The sequence below is a fragment of the Sceloporus undulatus genome, chromosome 4 (genome assembly GCF_019175285.1).
Source record: "Sceloporus undulatus isolate JIND9_A2432 ecotype Alabama chromosome 4, SceUnd_v1.1, whole genome shotgun sequence".
Taxonomy (NCBI): domain Eukaryota; kingdom Metazoa; phylum Chordata; class Lepidosauria; order Squamata; family Phrynosomatidae; genus Sceloporus; species Sceloporus undulatus.
Window position 1 is genome coordinate 30911361 of NC_056525.1, and position 16800 is coordinate 30928160.

General features: G+C 42.8%; 1 protein-coding gene across 1 annotated transcript in view; it reads left to right on the top strand.

Moving 5' to 3' along the window:
* Positions 1-16800, top strand: part of GDAP1L1 (ganglioside induced differentiation associated protein 1 like 1) — a 434104-nt gene that overhangs the window by 391807 nt on the left and 25497 nt on the right. The window lies entirely within an intron of this gene.

The following is a 16800-nucleotide window of genomic DNA, read 5'->3' on the forward strand; positions in this document are numbered from 1 at the left end:
GCTGTTGTTGCCATGGCTCCCTGAACGGCTTGGCACGTTGACAGTCTTTGCTACATGTCCTTAGGCCAGAAGTTCGCTGGTGATTCGCAGCTATGCTTATGATAACGCTTTTCGCAGCATGCCTCCCAGAATTCCAGAGAGTGATGGATCACCTTCACTCGAAATTTGGCTGTTGAAAGTTGGAATTCAGGCCATGCCTCCTGCCTCTTCCACTTGTTCTGCACCCCTGTAGTCGAGATTTTAATGTTGGCAAGTGTTCTCGCCCACAATGCAAATTTGATCACCTTTGTGCTCTTGCAGAGGTCCTCATGCTAGGCTGTCCTGCCCTCAGTCCTCCCATCTCAGCCTCGCGGATCCCTCGCTCTACCTTCTTCTAGCGGGGGAGCTGGCCCTGTTCCTAAATAGCCATGTTTCAGCTGTGGTTTGTTCACCTGGTTCGTGTTGGTCCCCCCCCCCTTTTTTTCCCCTTCCTTACATGTGCATGTTGATCTCTGGATCATAAACTGTTTTGCTTTTGGCAAATTGTTCAGTCCATTCACTTGCAGGTTTGGGCTAAGTACCAACATTGCTGTATTTGCTGATGCCGCTCTAGCCGGATGACTGCGCTTACTGGTTGCTACTCGGTGGCGTTGAGGTGGAACCTGGCTTTTCATGGGTGGACATTAGGTTTTCTCAGATGGCTTCCGCCAGGCTGAATGCTGATTTGCGCTTCAGCCTATGGACACTTTAGTTTTGGCATGGGTCAGGCCGGCTTGGCAGCTCCTGAACCCTGTTGGTGTTTGCTTGCGGGTAGGGTTGGCGTGGCGTTCCTCGGAACGGCCTTTGTGGCGGCAGCAGAGGTTCTGAATCTGGCGGCATGGTCCTATAGGTTGCAGGCACTATATCAGGAGTCCCTATGGGACACAGAGCGATGGGCATACGTTGTGGTCATTGCAGGGGCCATAAGTGACACCGCTTCTGGTGACTAGGGGCTTAGTTAATGCATCTGCGGGTTGCATGGATATGAGAGGGTGATATCTAGCCTAGCTCATCCATGCCTTGCTTTATTGACATGCCATTTATCCTACAAGGTGGGTTGTAAGATGATCCAGAACTCATGCTTTTGGCCAACCCTACCTTTTGCTGATGCTTCGTTAATAAAGTTGTGGCTTTCCTCCACATGTGACTTTGCGTTTTATTGTGCAGGCGCCTCACAGCAAAGGCTGCCGCCCACTCCCCGGGAGGCACGGTTGCCGCCGGGGCCAGGCGCCACGGAGGTGGGCGCACCCCATGAATTGCTGGGGTGCGCTGGCCTGTGATTGGCCGGCCGAGGGGGAAAAGGAAGGACTTTCGCCTCCTGAGCGACACTCTAGAAAACGGATAGTCCCTCTCTAGTACGCTCCGGCCTCCAGGGCAGCCGATTGGCTGGCTTGCTGGGGGCGGGGCGACTCCCTCCGGCCCCCACCTTTGAAAAAGCCTATAAAAAGCCTCAGCGTCCTCTCGGTGCCATTTCTGCTCGGCTCTCCCACCCGCCCTCCCTAGTGTCGTAGTTGCTTCACAACTTTTAGGGCGGCAGCAGAGTTCTGGATCTGGTAGGCATGGTCATAAGGTTCATGCACCATATCGGGAGTCCCTATGGGACACGGGAGCGATGGGGGCATATGTTGTGGTCATTGCGGGGGCCATAACATGACACCATTCCCAGTGCTAGGGCTTTAGTTAAATGCAATCTGCGTTGCATGGATACGAGAGGGCGGGAATCTAGCCCCTACCACCGATGCTTTGCTTTTAGATGACATGCCATTTATCTACAACGGTGGGTTGTAAGATGATCCAGAACTCATGTTTTGGCCAACCCTACCTTTTGCTGAGGCTTGCGTTAATAAGTTGTGACCTTTCCTCCCACATGGGCGTCTTTGCGTTTTATTGTGGCGGCACCACCTCACAGGCAATCACTCTCCTCTGAGGCCAAAAATGAGGTTTCCAGCAAGATCACATTGTTCACCCAGCACAAATCAGTCAGAGGGAGAGACTCACACCAGCAGCCGAGGCACTGGGAAACACATGGGATGCACATGCAAACAGCCCCCCCGTCACTTGGAGGGCTGTGGATTTACTGAGAAGATCCAGAGCAAAAAGTGAGTTTTTAAAATCTGTGGTAAGTGGGTGGTAACTGCGAGCGCCCAACCTCCCCCCCCCCCCATTACCCACCCTCCATTTGACAGCAGGCAGCTATTTGTATGCATGTCCCACTGTGCTGCTTGAATGAGGGCTCTGGATCTTTGGGAAGATCTTTGGAAAACAGGGAGGATATTTAAGCATTTCAGAGGGCATAACCCAGTTCTGGTGCTAATGGGCCAGACATCATCTGGTCTGTTCGACCGTAACCTGGAGTTGGCCATGATTTGTCAGACATTCACACCAGGATCAGGGATTGGCCTGCATGTCTGCAGTGATTGCTGTGAGGATGGGGGAAGACACACTTACTTGGTACATGCAGATGGGGCCTCAGATACAAACTTCCTTTTATCACATAATTCTGCAGTTAGTAGGCAACACTGAGTCATCTCTCTGTTTGTTTCTGCAGGTCCGTCTTGGTCATTGCAGAAAAGGGCTACCATGTGAAGAGCGAGATGTTTAGCCAGCTTACTGAGCACAAAGAACCTGGTTTATGCGGCTGAATCTTGGGGAAGAGGTACCTGTATCACCATGGAGACAACATCATCAGCGACTACATCAGATTATCGATTACATGGAGAAGAACTTCACAGAGTAACAATCTTTGAGGAAACTAGAAATCTCGATTAGGGCCTACTTTTCTCTTGCTGACCTGGAAGCCTGCAAGACAGTGGTATTTTCAAGATCTCCAAGCCTCTCATCAGGCAAGATGTATAAAGAGGGGGGGGGGGCGGGCCGGGACGCAGGGAGAAGAAAGAGGTAAATCTGACTTGATTATATCATGAGTTCTGTATGATCAAGTCTTAAAATGTAATCTAGAAAAGTTCCACCCCTCATAGGCTCTGGCGGGTACTGTGATGGTATCCATTTACACATAGAACTGTCCCTGGCTGCTGGAATAATCAAATAGCCAATGGTCAAAACATTAAAAATCAGAGCTTTAGTTGGTTATCCATCTTGACTAGAAATGTCGGTTTTCCTTTGTCAGACAAATATACCTCCGTAGGTAGAAAGAAACTACAGTGGGAAGGAAAACATGTGACTCAATAGGGTTGCCATAAAACCCCCGCCCCCCCCCCGTGACCAGCACGCTTTTGGGGGGGCCCCCGTGTCACGGTCCAGTTTTGGAGCCCCCCCGCCGCGCGCGCGGGGAAGGAAGTGGGGCAGCGCGCGCGCTGCCGACTGACCCCTACTGAGGCCTGGGGGCATTCAAGCCCTTCTCCCTGGAGGTGCGCCTGCGGCTTCAGAGCAGAGAAGAGGGGCCCTCCTCCAAGGGAGACCCTTCTCTCCTGCCTTGGGGCTTGCCCCGCGGCCAGACACTCAGGCAGGGAGAGGGTCTCTCCTCAAGGAGACCCTTCTCTCCCTGCTTGGGGTTGCCCGGCCGCCAGGCAAGGCTTCAGGGCAGGAGAGAAGGTCTCTCCTCCAGGGAACCTTCTCTCCTGCTTGACTGCCCAGCCGGCCAGGCAGGCTCCAGGCAGGGAGGAAGGGTTCTCACCAAGGGAGACCCTTTTTTCCCTACTTGCAGCTTGCTCTTCTTTCTCCTCCTCTTCTTTGTCTCCTCTCTCCTCCTCTTCTTCTCCTCTGCTCCTCTCTCCTCTTTCCCCTCTCTTCCTTCTTCCTCCTCTTCTGTTCCACCTCATCCTCCCTCGTACTCCCTTTCTTCCTCTCTAGTCCTTTTTCCTCCTCCTCCTCTTTCCCCTTTACTCCTCCTCTTCTTCCTCCTGTTTTCTTCTCCCTCTTCCTCCTCCTCTGCTTCTTCCACCTTTCCTCTCGTTCTGGTTTTGACCAGAAAGGGAAAGCACATTTCTGCCATCGTCTAGGAATAATGCCAAATCCTCCATTTTAATCAGGCCTAAGAATCATCATTTAGAATGATTTTTTAAAAAAAATCATTTTTTGCGTCTCCAGTTTTTAAAATGTGTCCCTCCATTGGAAAATTTTGGCCTATGTTGGTCCTACATTTGTCCCAGTTCGGAGGTCGCCTGACTTATGGCAACACTAGACTCATAGAAAGATGGACTACTCCAAAGATTCCTGACCACTTACTCATACATAACAATGCCAGCTGCATTGCTGGAAATATGATTTGGAGTAGGTGCCGGTTTTCCAGCAGAATTACATTCCCAGGATTTTATCCATGGGAATCCTGCTGGTTAGAAGCATGGGAATTACACACAGTAGTAAGGCAAGGCAACAATCAAGAGAGTGGACTTCTAGGGGTAGGGGACAATGGCAAACCCCTCGAGTATCCTGGCTAAGAAAATTCCATGAAATTCATGGGGTCGCCATACATTCACAGGCAACTTGCACTTGCAACATATCCACATACATGCCCCTCTCATCACTTAATGATTAAAATTTTGCCTTCACTGATTGATGTACTAATATTTGGTGATTAATTAATTGCAACTAATGACTGCTTGTAGCCTTATCATTGTTAGGCTTGGTCAGGAAACCCAGTTTAAAAAAGGCCATGCTGGAGAAGGAACTCCGGCATAGTCACTAGATCACATCATAAGATTACCATCATTTCTTCTCCTTGAGCCCCTCAAATCAAAATGCCACATACAGTTTGTTAACGATTTCACAAACTTTTGGACTTACCATATATATGGACTATAAGCTACCTCATGTATAAGTTGGGCATGTTTTGGGATCAAAATTATGGATTTTGATATGACCCATAGATAAGTCAGGTAAAAACAGGACATTTAACAAATATGTAAAGGACAGATCAAAGGAAAACAATGCACAAAAACTTACAAAATTCCAGCGACATGACCTGTGCGCTATATACTAAGCTGGCTGGAGGGGTTCAGTGATTCCAGGGCAGATGACACACATGCCATTCGCCCAAAGGATGGTTCTTTTTTTTTTTTTAATGAAAGTAAAGTACAATACCTACAGTACCCATGGCTAAGTAGGCTCAGCTTTTGGGGGACGGTTTTTGTCCTATATTTCTTACACTTATACATGAAATAAACAAAACCAAGGCCTTTGGAAACTTATCTAAAATCTAGAAGGCAGCTGATAATGAGTAAGGCAGAAGGGAGATTCTTTAATACTTCTGCTGACAGATGTAAGTGTTCATTTTACATAGGATAACCAATATGGTGTAGTACTTGAGGATTAGATTTAGGACTCTTGGAGACTAGGATTCATGTCCCCATTTACCCATGAGAGACCACGTGGTGACTTTGGGACTTAACATTTCTCACCCTCAAGAAGGCCAATGACAAATTCAATTCTAAATAAACATTGCCCAGGATGAGTTCACTACGTTAAGGTTCAAGAAGTTAGAAATGACTTTAAGAAGGCACAAACAGAACAAGTGTATACTGGCCCCAATCCTATGGAATTCCTTCTTCCTCTTCAAGCTTCTGTTGTGGCAGCACAGCTGAAATAGATGGTGATTGTTCCCTGAACACAGTTCAGGGGGTTGAATGAGCTATGAAAACCCATATGACTTGGGTACTTGTATTCTGAAGGACCATATTCTCCATAAAGCTGCTTTCCAGTTTTCTGCCCTCAGTGGAATGACTGGTAGCACCACCAGAAAGTTTTCATAGTGGCTTTTCCTTAGCTATAAACTGACAGGGGAACACACAGAAGAATAATCTGGAGTCATAACAAGGCAGAGTCTTTGAGCTGTCTTAGATGTCTCTCATATTGTCATATACACACCAGTTGACAAGAGTCCAAGGAAGCAGGTATTGGAGATAAGGGCTGTTGGGTAATTAACCAGTCCATATCAGTCACGGGTTATCCAAACAAGATGAAAAAGAAGCAGGTAGGTGTCATCTGCCATAACAAAAAGTTAATCAAGTCAATAGTCCAGATACACAAAGCCAGCGAGGAGTAAACAGAGACATCAAACAAAGCTAGTCCAAGGTCATGAAAAGACAAGGGTACTGTCAGTCAGCAAGATAAGTTGCCAGCATCAAAGCTGTAAGGGAAGATTTATAGGCAGCTCCTCAAGGCCACAGGTGCCCCATCAGGTCAGTGTCTCCTACTTAACATCCTCTGGGAAAAGAAATCCCTATTGTCTCTCTGTTGCTCTGTAAAGGATGGATCGGTCTTCAGTATCTGCAACCATCCCCACTGTCCTGGCACACATAACCTTCCAACAAATCTAAACCCCCATCATTCAGGGGGGCACTCTTGACCTGTTCAGCAAATCACTCTCATTTCCCACATTCATCTATTTCCTCACCTACAGGCTAGTTTCTCTGCCTTTGTTCACCCACCAAAAACCATTCACCAAAAACTTGCTCACCAACCCACCCGCCCTCCCAATTCCCCTAAAAACTGTATTGTCACTGTATTTCCATACACAAAGGATTTGAATTTGAATTGACATTCTTCTCACAGACTAATCTAATATAGTCTGTCTCTGGCTTTCCACTCCACCAAATGCATCTGAGGAAGGAGACTTAAGTCTATGAAAGTTCATGCTGCCAATTTCTTTCTTTCAGTAGTTTCAAAGGTGCTACAAGATCTCTCGTATAGATGAGCACCATCTAGGGGAGACTGCAACTTCAGCACTAATGGTGAAGAACTTAATGTGACTGATGTCACTGTGGGTCACCAGGTCAAGTGCAAAACTTGGACATTTTTACCTTTTTGACTATAGCTACCAGAATCTCCAGACAGCAGACCAAAGATCATGATGTCTGGGGTATTCTGGGAGTAGTCTAAAAAGAACGTTTCCTTGCTCTGATTACAGTTGTAATGTCTTTTTCAACTTTTGACAGTTTGGCATGTACAGGTGGGTGATTCTGATAGCTGTAGCCCAAAAAAGTAACTTCCCAAGTTGTGGCTTCAGTGGTAACATGGTCAGAACAGTGGAGGTCAGGAAGGAACAAGCAATCAGCACAGTGGAGAACAAGAGGCAAGTGATACAGCCTAATATTGATATGTATACAACCATATGATGGGATAGAATCCTGTGTTGGTGGCCTTCAAGTTGTTTTCCGATTTATGTGATCCTATCATGGGGTTTTCTTGGCCATATTTGTTCAGAGGAAGTTTGCCATTGCCATCCTATGAGGCTGAGAGAGTTGTACCTTGCCCAAGGTCACCCAGTAGGTTTCATGTCAAGATGGAATCGAAATTTGGTCTCCAAAGTTATAGTCAAACACTTAAACCATTAGCCATGCTGGCTCTCCAACAGAATCCTGATATGGTTGATTTGAGTAGACGTCAAATCACATTCAGGCTACTGGCATTTTTTATTTTCCCTTTTCATTTTAGCAAAGCCACAGTGCCTTTATTTGGACTTTGTGGACTGATTTTCCACAACAAAACACTATTTAATTATCTAATGGGAAAAGACTGGAGGCGAAATTTTCCTCTTATTGCTGGTATATTTACAACTGGGAACTTCATTTGTCATAAACAGTCCAGAAATGATCCATTAAGAATGTTGGCTTGAAGTAAGTGTCTATGGGCCAATTCAATCAAGAGACTATGGAATTATCCTGTAGGATTAGAGCCAGAAGATGTCATAATTAGAAAGGTATGATAACATAAATTAAACAGAGGCTGTTTGGAGGTTGAGATATTGTTATGTTACATTGTTATATATATTAACCTTTATTTAGTAAGCAAGCCTGTAAATTTACACAGCGCTGTACAACAACTTTTAATTAGAGGTTCCCAGCCCTCAGGCTACAATCAAAAAAGACATTGGACCTTATATTTCTATTCAAATTGTAGTAATTATTTCTCAGTTTGAACCTATAGCTATAAAATAACACATGAAAATCTGTCTTCTTTGTCCTCATTTGGTGATACATAGGTGTCACGTATCTACATACAATCTAATTGTTTTCATACTAATTCTTCTGCCTATAATTTGCTAAAAGGTAATTTGTTAAGCAGGGACTACAGTTCACCTTAAATAACTCCAACATGCTTGCCAGTGTAGTATTCTCATAAACTAGAGAAAAGCCATGAAAGGCAGTTCAAGATGAATGAATGAGATACATCAGGTAGATATGCCATGACAGAGAAGTCCACTAGTCGTAGAAATAAGTCCCACTGTGTTACTTAAATTGACTAAGTAGGAATAAGATTGTAGGTCTAAACCGCACTGCAGAAATAATACAGTTTACACCATTTTAACTGGTATGGCTCAGTGCTGTCAGAAACTGCCCACTCCTTACAGTTCAGTAAACCAGTCTTCTGTAATCAAAGATAAGAAACCTTTATTTCAGTAACTGGAGAAGTTCACAGTTAGATGCCTGCAGACAGACCTACCATCATCTACAATCACAAACATAAAGGTAATAATGCCCCAGCCCTATAGTTTTGCAGGCTTTACCTGATAAGATTTTTTAAAAAAAATACAATAAAGAAATAACAGCACTGGGCCATCCCTTTATGAGGACTATAATAATAAAAGATGCAATCAAAACAGATTAGTAAATCAGACCAGTAACAGCAAGCAGTCACAAAATACCAGTTAAAATTATTGAGACGATATAGAGTTTAATTTGTCATCTAAAAATATAATGGGAGTGTGGTCACCTTGCCTGAAAGAATACCACAAAGGAGGTGCCCTGCTGAAAAGGTTATTTTTGCTGGCTATGACCTAAGCCTTGAAATTTAGGGAGGACTTTTAGTACCTTGACTCGATTGTTGGCTAATGGACGAATTGTAATTTTAGAAACTAATAGGAATTCTTGGTAAATTCAGTGTTAGTATTTTATGTTGTATTGATTGTTAATTGTACTAAGTGTCTTTTAAGGTTGTAATCCCACCTCGATCCGTGGAGAGGCGGGAGGTATAAAAAACTAATTATTAATTATTATTATTTATTATTATTATTATTTGTTTTTCCCCCTGTCTCTTTAATTTGTGGTAGCAATGTAAAAAGTCAGGATTTAAAGCAAAAAACAAAAAAGGCTTGCTGGGTAGGGCATAAGTCAGGGATAAGAGAGAGTCAGGAAGACAGTGTGATGGGCCAGCACCCCCATTTGTGCAAACGAGAAGATATGCTATGGTGGTTGACTTGCGAAGGTATGTTCCCATTTTATTTTAGTAGTGTGACTGTTGTGAAAACGGGCCTTATGTGGAAGAGTCTGTGAGTCTGTTGGTGTAGTATTGGAACAGAACTGACAGGCAGAGTTGTTGGTAGAGATGGTGGAGATCTACTCTTTCCATGCCATATTCCTCCACAGTCAGACAGAGTCGCCCATTAGAAAATACTATATATATAAGCGATGAATACTTACAACCCTTCTTATACATGGTTTTTTATACACGGATTCAAGCATACAGGTTGAAAATGTTCAAAAAAAGTATAAATTTCAAATATCAAACCTTGATTTCCATTTTTTATAAGGGACACCATGTTGCTATGTCATTATTTGATGGGACGTGAGCATCCATGGATTTTGTTATCCACAGGAGATCTTGGAACCAAACCCCAGCATATAACAAGGGTCCACTGTATACTCATATAAGTCTAGAATTTTAGTAAAAAAATCACGCCAAAAAATCTGAGTTGACTTACCCACAGGTCAATGTAAGTATGTAGAATCATAGAATCATAGAGTTGGATGAGACCTCAGGGCCATCCAGTCCAACCCCCTGCCATGCAGGAACTCTCAATCAAAGCATCCCTGACAGATGGCCATCCAGCCTCTGTTTAAAGACTTCTAAGGAAGGAGACTCCACTACACTCCGAGGGAGTGTGTTCCACTGTCGAACAGCCCTTACTGTCTGGAACTTCCTCCTAAGGTTGAGGTGGAATCTCTTTAACTCTTATAAATGTACTTTACTCTTATAAAAAAGAAAAGAAAAAAAGGAACCATCTTCTGATGAAAGGCAAGGGTACAATCTTTCCTGGAAACACTTAAACACACACACTCCACTCTCTCATCCATCCAGCATTTAGGGTGAGCAAAAACGGTTATGCTTGGTGAAATTTTGTAAGTTCTTTGGCATTGTTTCCCTTTGCTTATACTTTAGATTCTTTGTTATATGTCCCTAGGTTTTACCCTCAAATTATCTATGGGTCATATCAAAATCCATAATTTTGGCCCCAAACCTTGCCTTCGACTATACATGAGGTCAACTTATTGTTGAGTATACTGTATATGGTAAATCTTGCTTGAAATGAAAGGATAGAAGCTGTTTATTGATCCTGAATATATTGTTTCAGGTTTGTTTTTGTTTTGTTTTTTAAGGCCCAGTGAAACCGCAAGACAAAGACTTAATCGGCAATTTATTAACCAGTGGGGGGAAAAATACTTCTTTCGAAGAACAGGAAGATTGTATATGCAATGCGTCATATGTATGAGTTCAGAAAATTGTGAACCATCATAGGCATGAACAAAGTGGTGTATTTCATTAATAATTAAGAAAGGTAGATACTGAAAAGACCATCAAAGCAGAGATGGTTCCAGCTTTTTCTGTGCTAGTAGAGTTGCCAGTTTTGTTTCCCGAGTCTACCTTTAGCAGATGCAGCAAGCCAGGCATTTTGCCAGCAGATCCATAGAAACATCAGTTAAATTTGTGCCTTGGAACTCAGTTGTTAAAGGCATATATATCTTGCTTTAAAACAGTCTGCAATCTCTTGAAGTATTTATTTACAGGGGTTCAGTGATGGCTGTAACTGTCATATTAGTGGGCTTGTGAGTCCAGGTTTTGGTCTGAATTTACAGGAATAATCCAAGGTTTGGGGATAGGGTTTAACACCTTGGAAGAATTTTTTAAAGTTCAGACTAAAACGCAGAGCATATTCACTGCCAAACTGGCATGGGAACCATTGTAGTGGTTGAGTCCAACTTGGTTTCTTGCAAGCAATCACAGCTAATGACTATATCAAGAAAGTGCCAAATTCTTTTTTGTTGTTGTTGTTTTTTGCCCTGTGATCTTGAACCAGACAGCTTTCAGAGTAGAGTCCTCACAAAGCTTGAAAAGATCCTTTTAAAAGGTAATTGGTTAAAATTGGTATCCCAACTCCTTAAGTTACTTTTCAAATGTATTGTAATTCTTTACTTTATCACTTCTTAAATGAGAAAGTAAACTGAAATATTTACTTTTTGTTATATTGGTTTTACAGAAAGTCAAAACCCAGAAGGCTACATGCAACTGGGTTATTTTTCAAGACTCACTCTTTTCCTGTCTACTTCAATGCCATCTCAACATCCACAGAATAACACAAGGAACAGTATGAGCCAGGCTTTGAACCATATGATATTCTTTATCCACTATGTGACATGAGACCATACTTCCATAACTAGAAACAGCCAAAACATGTTAGTAAAACGAGTGAAATTATCTCTTGTTGAGTTACAATGCCTAAGATGCTGCAGACATGGAGTAATTACGTAATTACTGAGTTACTATGGACAACTAGTTACTTTTGAGCTCTAGGTCCTATATGATAAATTGCTGTAATATTACAATATTGCTAAATTTAAGGAATTTCCTAATACCCATATAAGTGGGACTAGATAATTGGTTTGTGCTGGTATGTTCATGGCTTGTCACTATAGTTTATTATTGTTGTCCTTGATACCATTGGACAAATGTTTGTTTTAGGTCCCCTTTTAGCAGTAAATGTTAGTTTGTGTTTGCAGAACATTTTCCATACTCATGCAGAGTCTCACCCTGCTTCTCCATAAGTAATAATGTAATATGGCACCCTGCCTTTGCACTGCCCCCAGATGAGAGACATCCCCTGGGATTTTTCCCTCAATGGAATTCACCTCTTGGGTTGAAAAAGGTTTCCCATCCCTCTTCTACAGCATTACTTAATTTAAAACAAGAGCTAGCCCCATGTTGGAAGCATTAAACCACAGGGAGTACAAGGGAAGTGAGAAGACACTTGTGAAGGATGGTAGTAATTTTACTCACTGCCCATTAAATCAACCCATAAAAACAAATAGCCTTATAAAAAGTGGCCCAGATATTCGAAAAGAAAATGTGTGTTCCCTTTTCCCAGCATTGTCCCCACCACATTTTAGAAATAACTGTAACACAGATGTATCTGTAGCTAGAGTGTGGGGTTTGGGATAAATAAAGCTAGCAATAGTGAAGCCTCTTGAATTCTGAAGCAGGGGCTGAATTAATGAGATCAGAGAAAAAGTCTCATCCAGATAAGAGAAGCCAGATCTTGCAAGTGATGATCTGATGCAGAAATACGACATGCTGTGGATCTCGAATGAGAACCAATAGAATGGTGGATTTTAATACAAAGAGGCCTAAACTCACATTTGAGTCAAATCAAACATATGAGCAATCATGAATCTTGCAATTAACTGAGATGCCTTAAATTGTGAGCTGGTTCCCAGCTAATACATTTACTTATATTAATGTATTAATCCTCCTCCCAAAAAAGATTTTGTGTTTGCTAGGTCTCAAAAATTAGTATCATTGCAGATCTAGCCTGGGTATCAAAAATATTTGTGATTGTTTGCAATAATCCACAATTATTTAAACACTCTCAAGCAGATACACAAATGAAGAGAGTGTACTGACAAGGATATTCTCGCACTGCTTCGACTCAAGCACACCACTATCTATTAGCCAGTATTCCTTGTCTGAGGAGGTGGACAGGATCTTTGGAAGAGTGGAAGCCATCACAGTCATATGGTGTGAGAGCCACCACAAAATCCTTGCCCTTCCTGGCATATAAAACAGACCAGAGAGGGACTGGCTGAATGGGTGAAGGGGGTAGTCAATGCCTCCTTAAAGCAAGACAGAGTTTCAACTTGACTGAAGGAGGCAGCTCTGAGGGCTTTGTTGAAAAAAAGACATCCATTCATCCCTCTATAATAGATAATTATCACCTGGTGCCCAGGCTACCATTTTAGGACATGGTATTGGAGCATGTGGTGGCCTCCCAAGGATTTCTGGATGAAATGGATTATCTAGATCAATTTCAATCTGATTTTAGGCCTGGCTATGGTACAGAGACAGCTTTGGTCACCTTGATAGATGACCTATGCATGGAACTGGATAGTGAGGGTATATCCCAGATGGTTCTGCTGGACCTCTTGGTGGCTTTCAATATAATTGACCATGGTATCCCTCTGGACCACCTTCCTGAGGTTCAACTTAGAGGTACTGTTTTACAATTGTTCTGTTTTTTCCTAGAGAGGCAATTCAGGTGATAGTGGGGGACTGTTGGCCTGTGGGGTCCTTCAGGGTTCTGTTCCCCCCTCCATGCTATTTCACATATACATGAAACTGCTGGGAGAGATCTTCTGGAGTTTTGAGGTGCAAAGCTATCAATAAGCAAATGACACCCAACTTCACTACGCCTTTCCACCCCAATCCAAGGAACTGTTCTGATCCTAAACCAGTGTCTATCATCAGTAATGGACTGAATGAGGGCAAACAAATTGCAACATAATCCAGACAAGACAGGCATGCATCTGGTCAGTTGGAAGGCAGATCATGGAACAGGGATTCAGCTTGCATTAGATGTGGTTACATTCCTCCTGAAAGACACAAGTTCATAGTCGAGTGTACTCCTGGAGTGAGCTTTGAACCTGGAAGCTCAGATTTCTGAAGTGTCCAAGAGGATGTGAAATCGAAGGCTTTCACAGCTGGCATCAATAGATTTTTGTCGGTTTTTCGGGCTATGTGGCCATGCTCCAGAAGAGTCTATTCCTGACATTTCCCCAGCATCTGTGACTGGCACCTTCAGAGAGTTCTATGACCTATTAAGCCCTATATGGCTCAGGTCCAGACTATTTAGCAAATGTTGTCTCTCTGCAGGAGCCTCAGGAGAGGCCTTTCTCTCATTCCCAGCACCATCACAAGCACAGTTGTTGGGGACGCAAAAAAAGACTCTGGAACTCCCTTCCCAGATTGGCCCCCTATTTGTTGTTCTCTGTCGGCAGTCTAAAACTTTTTTATTCAAACAGGCCTTCAAAACAGAAAGTTTTTAAACAACGGGCTAGGGGATGCTGTATTATTATAACTGAACTATTTTAAGAGCTTTTTATAAATGTTTTAAATTGCATTTTATTCTTTTACTGAATGTGAATTTTTTTTAGTACTGTAAATAGTTTGTGTTTTAATGTTTTCTTTTTGTATGTTTTAACTGCATTGATCTTCTGAATTGTGAGCCAGTTTGAGTCCCGGAGAAAGCAGGATATAAATAAATATAATAAATTGTCGTCATCATCATCATCATCATCATCATCATCATCATCATCATCTATAAAAATGGAAATAATGGCCCGGTCCAGACAGGCCTATAGGGCGCCCCCGTCATGTGCTAGGGGTTGGCCGAGGGTGCTAAGCCCACATGTGCCTCAACCCTAGCACAGATGGGTGCCGCCATTTTCATGCGACGGATGCCTAGCATCCGCACGTTGTGGCACCATAATGATGTCACAAGTGCACCATTGGTGCACTGCGGCATCATTATGGCACCGCAAAAAGAACCTGCTTTTCGTGGGTTCTTTTTGCTTCACGAGGAAGCCGCGTGGTTTGTCTGCTGCGGCTTCCTCGCGGAGCAAACCAGGGCGCCAGTAGACCACCCTTTTTGGGCACTCTGTACCGCGCCAATAATTCCCTTTCCATGATTGTCATGTTGATTAGTAAGAAAAATATTGATAAGAATAACGTATGACTCCCTAAACTGCTGCTACAAAAAATATTAATATTGTTTTTTGCCTATATGAATGGCTTGTGTCAGCCTACAGATATTTACATTTGTCTCACATTTATCTTTTCTTGGTCACTAGAAGCTAGCTCTCCTTATTATCAATGCAGAGAAAAAAAGATATTGTCCTTGTCTTAGTATATTAACAAAGGTTGGAAAAATTATTCTGGGGGAAAGCAACACCTAGGATTGACCAGACAGCATGGTCATTGGTTCTGTCTGCAAAACTATCTTTGGTAGTCCAAATCCTTGTCCCCCACTAAAAAAAAAAATTCTGCTGATAACAGCAGTGTACAGGCTTCAGGAAAAATATTCAAATTTACCAAGTATAGACAATTAGTCAGGAAGGATTAATGACAAAAAGAGATGTGCCCCCCGAGATGAAATGAAAGCAAATTCACAATAAATTGAAGTGTGGCATGAATGTGATTAACAAGTAATCCCCTCAACCTATCCAGCCTCACTTAATTCCTTTGCCCTTTTCCTACTGTCAAGGTCATTTTTAACTGTCATGCCATGCTACCTTCAGTTCCTTTCTCCCACTCACCTTCCCTTTCCATAATCCAAGCAACCAGTTTCACTCACCCATTTCACACTGCTGCTGACTTCAAACACAAACTCCAAACAGAGTTCATTACAATATCATTTCAAATGCAAGAGTTCTTACTCATTGTATGTTATGATTGCAGGGAAGATTGTACTGTACAAAATTAGGCCAATATATAGGAATTAGTAGATAAAAAGAAGGCATAGATATCAGCTAAACAATATAGCCATAGAGTTTAAAAAGGATATGTACTTCCATGCTATAACTCCCAAAATCCCTTATCAGCATGGCCCATGGTTAATTCCATATTGGCTGGGGGATTCTGGGAGTTGTAGTTCAAAAATAACTCTTCCATCATCTGGCTATTTACAGATGAAGACAGTATGTTGTCTAAGAAATCTGACTTGGAAAAAATAGCTAGTTTAAGAATTTGTTGTTGTTGCTGTTGTTGTTGTGTGCCTTCAAGTCATTTCTGACTTATGGCGACCCAAGACCCAACATGGTGCAGTGGTTTGGGCATTTGACTACAGCTCTGGAGGAAAGGGTTCGATTTCCAGCTCGACAATGAAACCTACCTCAGGCAAGTCACAGTCTCTCAGCCTCAGGGGACGGCAATGGCAAACCTCCTCAGAACAAATCTTGCCAAGAAAACCCCATCGCCTTAGGGTCACCATAACTCAGAAATGACTTGAAGGCACACAACAACAACAACAGCAAGGCAAACCTAGAATGGGATGTGTTTTGGGGGGCAGAAATTGTTCAGAATGGCTTTGTCCTTGCCTTCCTCTGAGGCCGAGAAAGCATGACTTGCTCAAGATCACCTTTGGTTGAATGAAGATTCAAACCCTGGTCTTGCAGTGTTCTAGTCCAACACTCCAACTACTACACCACACTAGAGCGCTTTAAAAATTCATCCACTGGTAAAATTTTGTGCTTAGTTCAGCAATATATTTTGCCAGGTTGCCATTTTGAGACAAGTGCAATGTCCTGATAGGCTCTGTTCTATCTACCCCATCATTTCACTCTAGTTCAGTAGAAGACTGTCAGATGGAAAATCTTAGCTGGCCAGACTTCTGTTGGCGATGTTTAATCTAATACGTCTTTCAGAGCATTGATAGAAAACACTGTTCCTTATCTAGAAGACTATGGACTAATATATATGTTAAAACTGTGGTCTAGCCCATCAGAAAAGAGAGGAAGAAGCTTCCATCAGATGCTCAGTGGGACACATCTGGACTTGCAGGCCAGCTGGATGACTTTCCATACTAACCTCAACCCCACAGCTTTATTGGCCATCCAGTTCCAGTTTCTATGCTGCTTACTTATTCCACTGTACTATCTTGTTATTGTCAAAATACCCAGTTGTATGATATTTGGAATTCTGGAAACAAAATAACCCATTTTGACCAAGCCAATACAAGAAATGACCTCATTCAATGTAATATGATGAGAATACAAAGCA